Below are 11,237 nucleotides of genomic sequence, written 5' to 3' on the forward strand. Positions count from 1 at the left end.
GGAGTTTGATGTAGAGGTTTTTTGAAGATGCACTCAAGTGGCTTGTGGTCGCTTTCTACTTGAACTTCTCTGCCATATACATATTGATGGAACTTTTCACATCCATATACTATCGCATTGACGCTGGCAATCTGTGAGCGCTCTTGATCCATATGCTACTGGCCTCTGGTCTTGTAGCAAAACTGCACCCATGCCTTCAGAGCTGGCATCTACTGACAATGTTAACGGTTTGTTGACATCATAATATTTCAACGTTGGTGCATCTGTTGCAAGAGCTTTGAGTTTCTGAAAACTTTTCTCTTGTTCACTTCCCCAGAACCATTTAACATCATTCTCCAGCAGTTGTCTGATTGGAGCACTTACTTCCGACAAGTTAGGAATGAACTTGGCAAGATACTGCAGCATACCCAGAAATCTTTGAAGTGCTTGCTTGTCTTCTGGTGGAGGTAACTTAACTACAGCTCTCACCTTCTCTTCATCTGGTTTCAGTCTTTCTGCTGTCACCACATGACCAATATACTTAATTTGTGATGTTCTGATTTGACATTTCTTTTTGTTCTGATTTCTTCATACTGTTTCAGAATGTCATCATCATCAACAGACACTTCATGCATCCTTTTCATCATGACTAATGCTTGACATGTGGATCTTCCTAGAATTGCAGGTGCATCTCTTTCAGCAATCTGGAACTGAATCTTGTGTTTTTGACCTTTGTACTCACATGTTAGCTGTTTCTGTCCCAATGGCGACATCTGGTGTCCAGAGTACGTAAGTAAGTACTACTTGCAGGTAGATTTACTTAGGTTCTCCGTTATCCTCAGCGAATTGTACATTTTCAACGAGAGCACATTACATTCTGCACCAGTGTCCAACTTAAATTTCACTTTCTTGTCTCTTATCTTTAGCCATTCAGACCACTTTTCTTTTTCTTCTTGTGTTTTTGTGGTGACAGCTTGAATACTTTTCACTTTGTTTCTTTGAACGTCCACCGTGCCCAGGAGCATATTTTTGTCAGCTTCCTTTGTCTGTTCAAGCATGTGCATCTTTCTTGGCTGTTTACGCTCAATTCTGCACATTTTTGCGAAGTGATTCTTTTTGCTGCATAGCCTGCACGTTTGACCATAGGCGGAACATTTTCTCTGCTCACGCTTGTAACTGCATCGACTGCATTTTGTGTCGTCACTCACTTCTTTTGGCATACAATTACTTTTTTGTTCCATTTTTACAGCCTTAATTTTATGCATGTCAACTTCTTAATTTAGAGCTTTCACTTGACTGGACGTGATTTCATTCGCTCGACAAATTTCCACAGCTTTTGCTAATGTGAGATCTGCTTCTCTTAGCAATCTGGCTCTTACTGTGTCATCTCTTATGCCACAAACAATTCTGTCTCTGATTAATGAATCATGGAATTCTCCAAACTCACAGTCTTTGGCTTTGTTCTTTAGGTTCGTGACGTAGGAGTCAATATTCTCCGCCTGTCCTTGAAAGAAAATGTGACGGATGTAAGGTAGGTTTTTTCTTGGTTCACAATAGTCTTTGAACTTTTGTTTGAGAACAATAGCTGCGTTTATTTGGACACTTATAATCGGATTGACGGCTCAATCGGATTAAAAAACCTTCATGTAAACACCTTAATCGATCCGATTGAGCTCGATCCGAATGAAATTTCGATCGGATTGAAAGGGGTGGTTTATCCCTTTTGTAATCCGATCGAGAGAACATGTAAACACTTGATCGGATTGAAAACCTAAACTGAAAGGACTGTGCATGTGCAATGACGTTAACTAGCGTGATGACGTATGACGCGCGGAACGAGCTGTTCTTCCTGTTGAATAAAGTGTCATATTAACACTTAATATGTTTCCCATCATTCTAAAATTCTCATTTCACTCGCGCGTCTGTGAAGTGAAGCAGGACAACGTCCCACCAGTCCTTGTTTTGGATTCTCACCCACAGACGTCTGGTTTTGGCCGCGGGGAGAGGCATTTTTACTGCGTGATCAATAAGCAGCACGGCAAAACGGTTAATATGCTCTAAATTATGACCAGAGATGAATTAATATTACGTCTGCTGTTTAAAACAAATAAAGAACCAATAGAGGAGAATATTTATGCGCAAAACTCTGTATATGTGTGCAGTGTGCGCATGTCAAAACATCAGATCTGATTTGAAACTTGTGACATATAAACGCGCACATCAACCCGATTACTTTATTTATCATTCATGTAAACACCTTGTTCGGATTCATCAATCGTATTGATTTCATTCCGATTGTGTCCATGTAAACGTAGCTATTGATTTTTTCTCTCTCATTGTCATGAAATTCAAAAGTATTGAAAACTTGAATTGCCTCCTCACCCGCGACGTGTAGAAATGTGGCGCACTGCACTTTTTCAGTTTTTTTCCGCGATGCTGCTAGAGCCGTCAGGAACAAGTCAAATTTTTGAATCCAAATCTTCTAGTTACCAGGTTCGATGGTGGCTGTAACTGTGCCATTCTTCTTTCTTTGCTCTTACAACTTCTGACACCATGTAATATCATTTGTTTTACTTCAAAATCAGACGACACGCAGGTTGCTTCTGAACTCTATGCTTCTTTTATTCCTCTGCTTCTCTCATACATGTTACATCATCACGTATCACAGTTTACATCATCACGTACGTATTACACGTTACATAGAATATATTACATTATGGACAACGAACACAGGTGCATTTTATTGATGGCATTTTGAATGCACAGAGATACAGTGACGAGATCTTGAGGCCCATTGTTGTGCCAAACATCCACGACCATCACCCCATGTTGCAGCAAGATAATGCACGGCCCCATGTTGCAAGGATCTGTAACACAATTCCTGAAGCTGAAAACGTACTCGGTTACTAACGTAACCTCGGTTCTCTCTAGAGAGAGGAACGAGTACTGCGTAGAATACGCTAGGGGAAAATCCTTTTCCACGAGAATACTGAAGCCAAAAAAAAATTATCCTTTAATTTTGTATTAATGTAAAACGCGTTGCGGCAGCATACAGACATAGGCGAGGCAGCTCGCGCGCCTATTGGCTGGTCTGCTGGCAACTGCTTAAGCCTATCGAGCGAGACCTAGAGTGACGTCAGACCCAATGAGGGCGCTCTGCGTCACGTCCCGCCGAGACGGGCGTGGCTTAGGTCTATAAATACCGCTCGCAGGCATTATTTCTCTGGTTTTTCATAGTCGAAGCAACCAGAGCGCGTGCAGGCACGGCAGGATACGCAGTACTCGTTCCTCTCTCTAGAGAGAACCGAGGTTACGTTAGTAACCGAGTACGTTCTCTTACGAGAGATACTCTCGTACTGCGTAGAATACGCTAGGGGAACCTACTGTAAAACGCCGTGCGTGCTGGGATCTGATACCATAGACTCAAGGGCGACAGCCCGGAGTTCATACAGTACATAATCACCCAGGGGACTCACAGGGAATCCTGGAAGAGAGGGGGGTTAGCCACTATCTTCCTTATAGCAGCATAGAGCAAGGATTGCAATACTCAATAGCTGCATAACTGACAGCGCCAGTTATGAGATTTTGGCCATACTAGACCGACAGTAGTCTGGCCTGTAGTGCGGGAACCTCTAGGTTGTAAAACCTTATAAATGTAGACGGAGAGGCCCAGCCTGCCGCCATACAAATATCTTGCACGGCAATCCCACTTGACCATGCCCACGATGAAGCCATGCTTCTCGTGGAGTGCGCTTTGACACCCAGCGGGCACTGCATGCCCTTGGTTGTGTAAGCTAGCGCTATTGCGTCCACTACCCATCTGGATAGGGTCTGTTTCGAAGCGGCTAGTCCCTTAGAACGCCCGCTGAACGAAACAAAGAGCTGCTCCGTCTGTCTGAAAACAGACGAGCGAGACACATAAGCTCTTAACGCCCTGACTGGGCAAAGGGAGCTTTCGTCCATATTTCCTTCAGTGACCGGCAGGGCAGACAGGGAAATGACCTGTGCTCTGAACGGTGTATTGAGGGATTTAGGAACATAACCGTGCTTAGGTTTGAGTATAACTCTAGAGTCATTCGGCCCAAATTCCATGCACGTCGCGCTTACTGAGAGCGCGTGTAAGTCCCCTATGCGCTTCACTGAAGCGAGAGCCAGAAGAAACGCCGTCTTGAAAGACAGGTGTTTAAGATCAATCTTCTGCAAGGGCTCAAATGGATGACCTTTCATGGCTTCCAGTACCGTAGAAAGGTCCCATATAGGGACTGTGGGAGGTCTGGGAGGATTCAGTCTCTTAGCTCCTCGAAGGAAGCGAATGACTAAATCGTCCACTCTCGAGGAAGTCCCCAGGCTTACACCTGATTGGTACCAGTCTTTTGCCTCCCAAGGTTTCAAAGCTGCAATGCATGCTTGATTGACCTTGACGCGAAGCCGACCGGAGGCCCACGCTGTACGTGGTACTCTCTTTCTGAGCCAGAACTGCAGTGGGCGCATGCGCAGAAGGCCCAACTGGAGAACTGAAGATGCTGAGTCCATCAGACCGAGCATCCTTTGAAAGGCTTTGAGAGGGACTATCGCGCCGCAGCGGAACGAGCCGGCTGCGCGCCGAATGTCCAGTGTGCGCTGAGATGACAGGCGTGCTGTCATTAGCAGCGAGTTCAGCTCTATTCCCAGAAAAGATATAATCTGTCTGGGGAAAAGCGAGCTCTTTTCCCAGTTCACTGCGAGACCGAGATTCTTGAGGTGATCGAGTAAAATGGTCCTGTGCTCTACGAGCTCTGAGTGAGATTGGGCTAGAATCAGCCAGTCGTCCAGATAGTTCAGCACTCGTATGCCCCGTAATCTGAGGGGTGTGAGCGCTGCGTCCATGCACTTCGTAAATGTACGGGGTGCCAGGGACAAGCCGAAAGGCAGGACTGTGTACTGATATGCCTGGCCCTCGAAGGCGAATCTCAAAAATCGCCTGTGACGTGACGCTATCTGTATTTGAAAATACGCGTCCTTTAGATCTATTGACACAAACCAGTCCCCCTGGCGGACATGCGCAAGGATTTTTCTGGTTGTGAGCATCCTGAACTGGCGCTTCATAAGCGCTCTGTTCAGCTGCCGCAGATCTAGTATGGGTCTGAGACCCCCGTCTTTTTTGGGCACCAGGAAGTATCTGCTGTAAAGCCCCCCTTCGCTTTGAGCCTGAGATAGGGGTTCTATAGCCCCTTTGCTCAACAGTTTCAAAATCTCGGCTCGAAGTAGATGAGCTACTTTCGATTCTACCGTGGTCTCGACGCGCGCCATGAAGCGGCGAGGGCGTCGGCGAAACTGCAGCGAATAGCCTTCTTTTATGATGTTCAGCACTAGGGCTTGCATAGACTAGTCGAGTAGTCGATAGATCGACTACTTCAACCACTAGTCGACGCTGTCGGAAACAATCGACTACTCAAACGTCCATTAACCATAAATGAATTAAAAATGGCGAACGTCACCAACAGACACCACACGTCAGATGTGTGGAAGTATTTCATCAAGGATGACAAAAATATTGTAATTGGCCAACTCTGCAAGAGGCCGTTCACATATTGCGTCTAAAAACCATGCTAAAAACGTGTGGAAAGCGCGCGCGGCCGTGCCGCTGTCTCCTACAAGCGCTTGCTTGTCATGGCGTCTGTCGTTGCTATGCAACCAAACTGCGCTCTCCATGATGACGACGAAGAAGTATCATTCAGCAAAGGATTAATTGATTTCTAGCTCTTGCATTAGCTTTACTACTAGATATATTTCTGGAGATGAGAAGGAAAAACCCGCCTGGAAAAACTAGCGCACCATGTTGCTTTCATTATGAGCGCGCGCCTACATTTGAAATAACGACCTTGAGCGCGGAAAGACGCGATATGTGAACGGCCCCTCGAAGCAGACGTCTGAAATGAAAGGCAAGAACGGCTATTTATTTGGCTTTAGACTGTTACATTAAAATTTAATGAAATGTCATAATTATAATGTTTTGAGAGTTTACTTATGTAATTGTTGCATTAGGCTATGAATTAATAAATGTTTATTGATAAGATCTAGCTATTTCATGTCTTTTCATTTACAGTAGCATGAACGACGAGTAGTCGAGTAACTCGAGTATTGTTTTGATAAGAAATCGACTAGCAGAAATCAGTAGTCGTGCAACCCCCCATCTCGAAACCCCGGGAAGCTTTTCCCACGCAGGTGCGCGAGTAGCTAGGGGCTGGATGCGAAGCACGCTCTGATCGGCTCGCGATACAGCGGCTTTTGTGTGCTGTGACATAAGTGTTGCGCTCATGACATCTGAGGCAGGGGGCGCGCTGATAACAGCGGGCAGAATGCCCGCGCTCGACTCCTCCGCAGTGTTTAGCTGAGAGGAGGAGGGCTGGGCTAGTTTTATGTCTGTGTGTGGGCGTGGGCGCAGAGCAGCGGGCACATACACCACCTTTACAGCATTGCTCGCGTGAGCAGAGCATATGCATACTGGTCCTGTATTTACAGGGACCGTGAGACATGTGGGAAGTAGCGTTTGTGGGCACTGGGTAGTGGGCACTTTTGCTACATTTGAAGCGCAATCGATCTGAGTCGATTTTATGTGCGCGGGCCCTGTGTGAAGGGCTGTGCTTGTGTGTAGGAATGGGCACTGAGTAGTGGGCATTTTTTCTACACATGAAACACCGTCGGCCGTGGCCGGGACACCAGAAAATACACTCTTTAAGGGATTTATCTGGGTAGCCGTAAAAACGGCTTTTGTGTGCAGGCAAGCGGGTAATGGAACCGGCTTGTTGGCTGCTAAATACGCTGGACCAGTCACATTTCCTGGAACTGGACGAGCGGCAAGCTTTGGTGGAAGTCCGGCCGCAGCGGGACTTGGACACCGTCGCTTTCCTAGGCGTGCTAGGACGATTTCGGGGCCTCTGGCTTCAACGCAATCTTCTGCCGCGGGCCACGCGGGGCGGGGCGGCGGCCGGATGAGCGAGAGCGCGGTCTCGAGCTCTGGGTTTGGCGGCGTTGAGAAGAGGAGGCGGCGGGCGGAGGCTTAGGCTGTGAGCTCTGAGCAGACGGTTTCGCACGGCCTGCTGCAGAACCGGAGCGCTTCGGGAGGAAGTGCTTCATGGCCTGGGTCGCTTTCTGCACCTCAGCGAACCTATCGGCGAAATCTTTGACCGAGGTTCCGAAGAGGCCGGCAGGGGAAAGCGGCGCGTCGAGGAACGCGGTGCGTTCTGACTCAGTCATGTCAGAGAGCGTAAGCCACAGATGTCTCTCAGACACGGTGAGCGAGGCCATGCTCCGTCCAATGGCCTGTGCTGCTGACTTGGTGGCGCGAAGAGCGAAGTCTGTAGCGCTCCTCAAGTCCGGCACGCAGATTGCGTCAGGTCCTCTCTCGTCCAGCTGGCGGAGGAGATCGGCCTGGTATATCTGGAGCGTGGCCATGGTGTGCAACGCTGACGCGGCCTGCCCGGCGGCGGAGAAAGCGCGGCGGAGCAGGGCTGACGTCGTGCGGCAGGCTTTTGAGGGCAGCGCCATCTTAGCACGCCGTCCAGCAGAGGGCGGGCATAAGTGCGCTGCAATAGCCTCTTCGACCGGCGGTAGGGAGTGGTAGCCTCTGTTCTTTGCGTCGTCGACAGCGGAGAACGCCAAAGAGACAGAGGATCGTGTCCTGGCCGAAAAAGGGGAGCCCCAAGACTTAGCGACTTCTTCATGAAGCTCAGGAAGAAAGGGCGCTGGCTTGGATGCAGGTGAAACGCGCTCCCCAGGCAGGAAGTAGCCGTCCAGCCGGTTGTGAGCAGGCTGCTCAGGCGTAATCCACTCGAGGCCGAGGCTCGCCGTGGCCTGAGTGAGCACGCGCATGAGCTCCGCCTCAATGCTCGCTCTCTTTCCCGTAGAAGCACGGGCAGGGGGGGCGGGATCCTCAGAGCTCGCCCAATCCTCACTGCCTGATGCTATGAGAGAGCAGGAATCCCCCTCTCGTAGCAGCGCGTCGATCTCATCAGCGTCATCGACAGAAGCGGCGGCAGACCGCGGCCGCTGTCCGTCCGGAAGTGAAGCTGATGAAACCGGAGAAGCAGGCGGGCGCACCGGCGAGCTTTGACGGCTGAGAGAGGGCTCCGGGATTCGCTGAGCGCGGCGCTTTTTACGGCGCGGCACAACAGCAGGTGTGGGCGCAGTCTCGTTGAACAGTGCCAAGCGAGTCCTCAGAGTCGCTAATGGCAACAGCTCGCAGTGATGGCAGCCGCCATCAGCGAGCGCGAGAGCTGCATTACTTGACCCAGGCAGGAAGCGCAGATGACATGGCGGTCCCCGTCGCTGAGTGTGGTTTTGCACGAGCCACAAGCAGGCATCTTGAAAAAGACGCAGCTCTTTTAGACAGTGTGAGTCGCGCCGGCGAACACACACACACAGTGCAATAAAGGATTTGGGCGCTGGATAGCGCAGCAGGAAGGCGATGAAGGCGGCGCGGCCAGCAGCTTCGTCGACTCGTCCCGCTGAGGTGCTTCTTCAACAGCGCGGCTTCTTCTCGGATCCAGCGATGTGAGTTGCTTCGCTGAAGGATGAAAAATCAGAGAAATAATGCCTGCGAGTGGTATTTATAGACCTAAGCCACGCCCGTCTCGGCGGGACGTGAAGCAGAGGGCGCGTGTTCCAGGTCCTGCCAATATCCAGCAACTTTGCACAGCCATTGAAGAGGAGTGGACCAACATTCCACAGGCCACAATCAACAACAAAAAACTATTTTTGCACTTTTATGACAGTCCCTTAATTTGCTCAGCAAATGTTAAATGAATGTCCAATATCAAACCAACTTTGCCACAGTTGTAGACTTACTGTATATTTACCCATGTTTAAATATTTTTATTCAGTTTAAAAAGCTTGTATTATAACGCTGTGTGCAGATGTTTCAGTCTGGTAGTGTTTAATGTAGCCTCATTTAACCACATATGCAAATGACCACTCATATCCATCTAACTATTTAGACATTAAAATGATGGGGTTCTTGTCTCTGTGTCCTTACCGACACTCCTAGCAACCAGTCCACCTTCACTACATATACTATAGGGCTAAAGGCACAGTATGATAATAAATATACTTTAACATTCTCTGTGTCCTTACCGACTGTGTTTACTCTTACCTTACCGACTGTCTCTGTGTCCTTACCGACACTCCTAGCAACCAGTCCACCTTCACTACATATACTATAGGGCTAAAGGAACAATATGATAATGAATATACTTTTCCATTTATTGACATGACATGGTTAGATTCAGCTGGTAAATATCATATATCAAGTTGGGTGTCCACCTTATTATCATATTAATCATGAAACCATCATGTTTAAAAAATATATTAATCATATCATATAATAAATATAATTTACGATATTTGTTACTACTGTAAAGCTATATTATTATGTGATCTCAATCAATGCTTTCAGAGTCTTTACTTTTTTAAATAAATTTGTTTCTGTATTTTTACAGTTTTGTTTAAAAAATTGCTTACACACTAAAAGTGGTAGGGGGGAGAGTGGGGTGATTTGTGCCGGGGGGGGGGGAAGTAGTTCCACCCTTGTTTCTGGAAAACCATAGAAGAAATTGGTCATGTGACCACATAATTTTGAAAAGCCTTGGCTGCGTTCCAAACCGCATACTTCCCTACTATTTAGTATGGGAAAAAGAGTAGGCGAGCGAAAAAGTATGTATGAATCCAAAAGAGTAGGCGAGAATTACCTGGGTGACGTACTAATTATCGCGAGATTCGGACTTAAGTGCGTTCGAATATGCCTACTTTCCTACTATATAGTAGGCGAAAACAGTACGTGAAGGAAGCAGTACGTTCGAAACATCAGTATTCATAAAAGAGTAGGCGAGAAGTTCCCGGATGGCTTACTGCTTTCGGCCAGATTTTTGAGTGCTCGACCGATGGCTACTCTTCTATCCCAAGAGGCCACGCGAGAGGATACGTCATTATCAAACATCGCAGAGATCGGCGACGCGGGTGCTTTCAAATGTGAGTAAACACAGTTCCTTTTGTTAAAATTGCATGTGTTGAACTACTGTAGAGTAAACTGTTTAATTGTTGAAGGTGTAAAGACGTTACACAGTAATGTATAGTTGTGATTTTGCTGTAAAAACACGTTTTATTATGTATAACGTTAGCTAACAGGGGAGCTCCAGTAAAGACACGTAAGTTACGTCTCTAAAGTGGATTTACATAAACCATATACATATTAAAGACGCTTATTTTAAATGTCTATTTACATCTGACAGGAAAATCTTGAAATATCACAACATGAAATAGACATCTGAGTGATGAATGTGTGCTATTAGTATTATGTAGAACAAATCTATAAAGTAACTAACGTTAAACATAAGTTATCTATTTTATTTGTCCATTAGTAGTTGATAAATTGAGGAACATTTATGTTGGATAAAAAGTTAAAACAACCTCAACATGTAAATGTAGTGTTGAGCTCATAAATCACAGAGGTAATGTGAATCTTGTCTGGATGTTACAGGGACAGATGAACAGATGTGTGTTTATCTGGTGGAGAGTGGCTCATGAAGGCTTTGAGTGAGTATACTACAGAAATGAATAACAACTATTTAAATATTAAGTTGTAGTTTATTTTAATTATTGTAATTTCAAACAGAGCTATTACAGCACCTTTCTGATTCTTGATTTCTGTGCATTTGCTGCACAGCTTTTGTGGTGGAGCAGGACCTGCAAGGGAAGATGATGGCGGCGTTTGTGAAAAAAAAAGTGTTTTTGTCTTCTAAATAATACTGAAATCAAATGACATTGTGCGGTTTAAATTACTGCTTTTGTGTTATGTTTGTGCATTTTGTAGGATCTGAAATGTCAGCAGGCTGGTGTGAGCACTGAGGATGAGGAGCCCAGAGCTGAATCCTGGAAACCAGGATGCCATGGATGAGTCCCTCCATCACTCCACTGGCCCTTACGAGACCCTCCATTACTCCACCTGCTCTTATTGCCTCAGATTGTGAAGCACGACAACACATCACGCAACAACCTCCGGCACGAGGGAACGGCTCACCTCTGGCGGTCAGCTGATTCATCAGAATAAAGCCGCAGAATGGGAACCGCTGTGTTGAGACGGCAGAAGGATGTGGGGTTCAGCGCCTGTAGCCTACATACATGATTGTAGTTTGAATAAAGCTTTGTTTCATGTGTTGACTTATGCATTTGTTTATTGTGTGATGGTGACTTTCATTCATTCTTTTACTAATTTATTAATATTT

General features: G+C 46.6%; 1 long non-coding RNA gene across 1 annotated transcript; it reads left to right on the plus strand.

Moving 5' to 3' along the window:
• Positions 1-9,607: 9,607 nt before the first annotated feature.
• Positions 9,608-10,931, plus strand: LOC311278086. The gene is made up of 3 exons (XR_014625379.1): positions 9,608-9,984; positions 10,493-10,548; positions 10,826-10,931. It is a non-coding gene; the product is annotated as an uncharacterized lncRNA (long non-coding RNA).
• Positions 10,932-11,237: the final 306 nt, after the last annotated feature.

This window comes from Rutilus rutilus, assembly GCF_951802725.1.
Source record: "Rutilus rutilus genome assembly, chromosome: 19".
In the NCBI taxonomy this organism is placed as follows: domain Eukaryota; kingdom Metazoa; phylum Chordata; class Actinopteri; order Cypriniformes; family Leuciscidae; genus Rutilus; species Rutilus rutilus.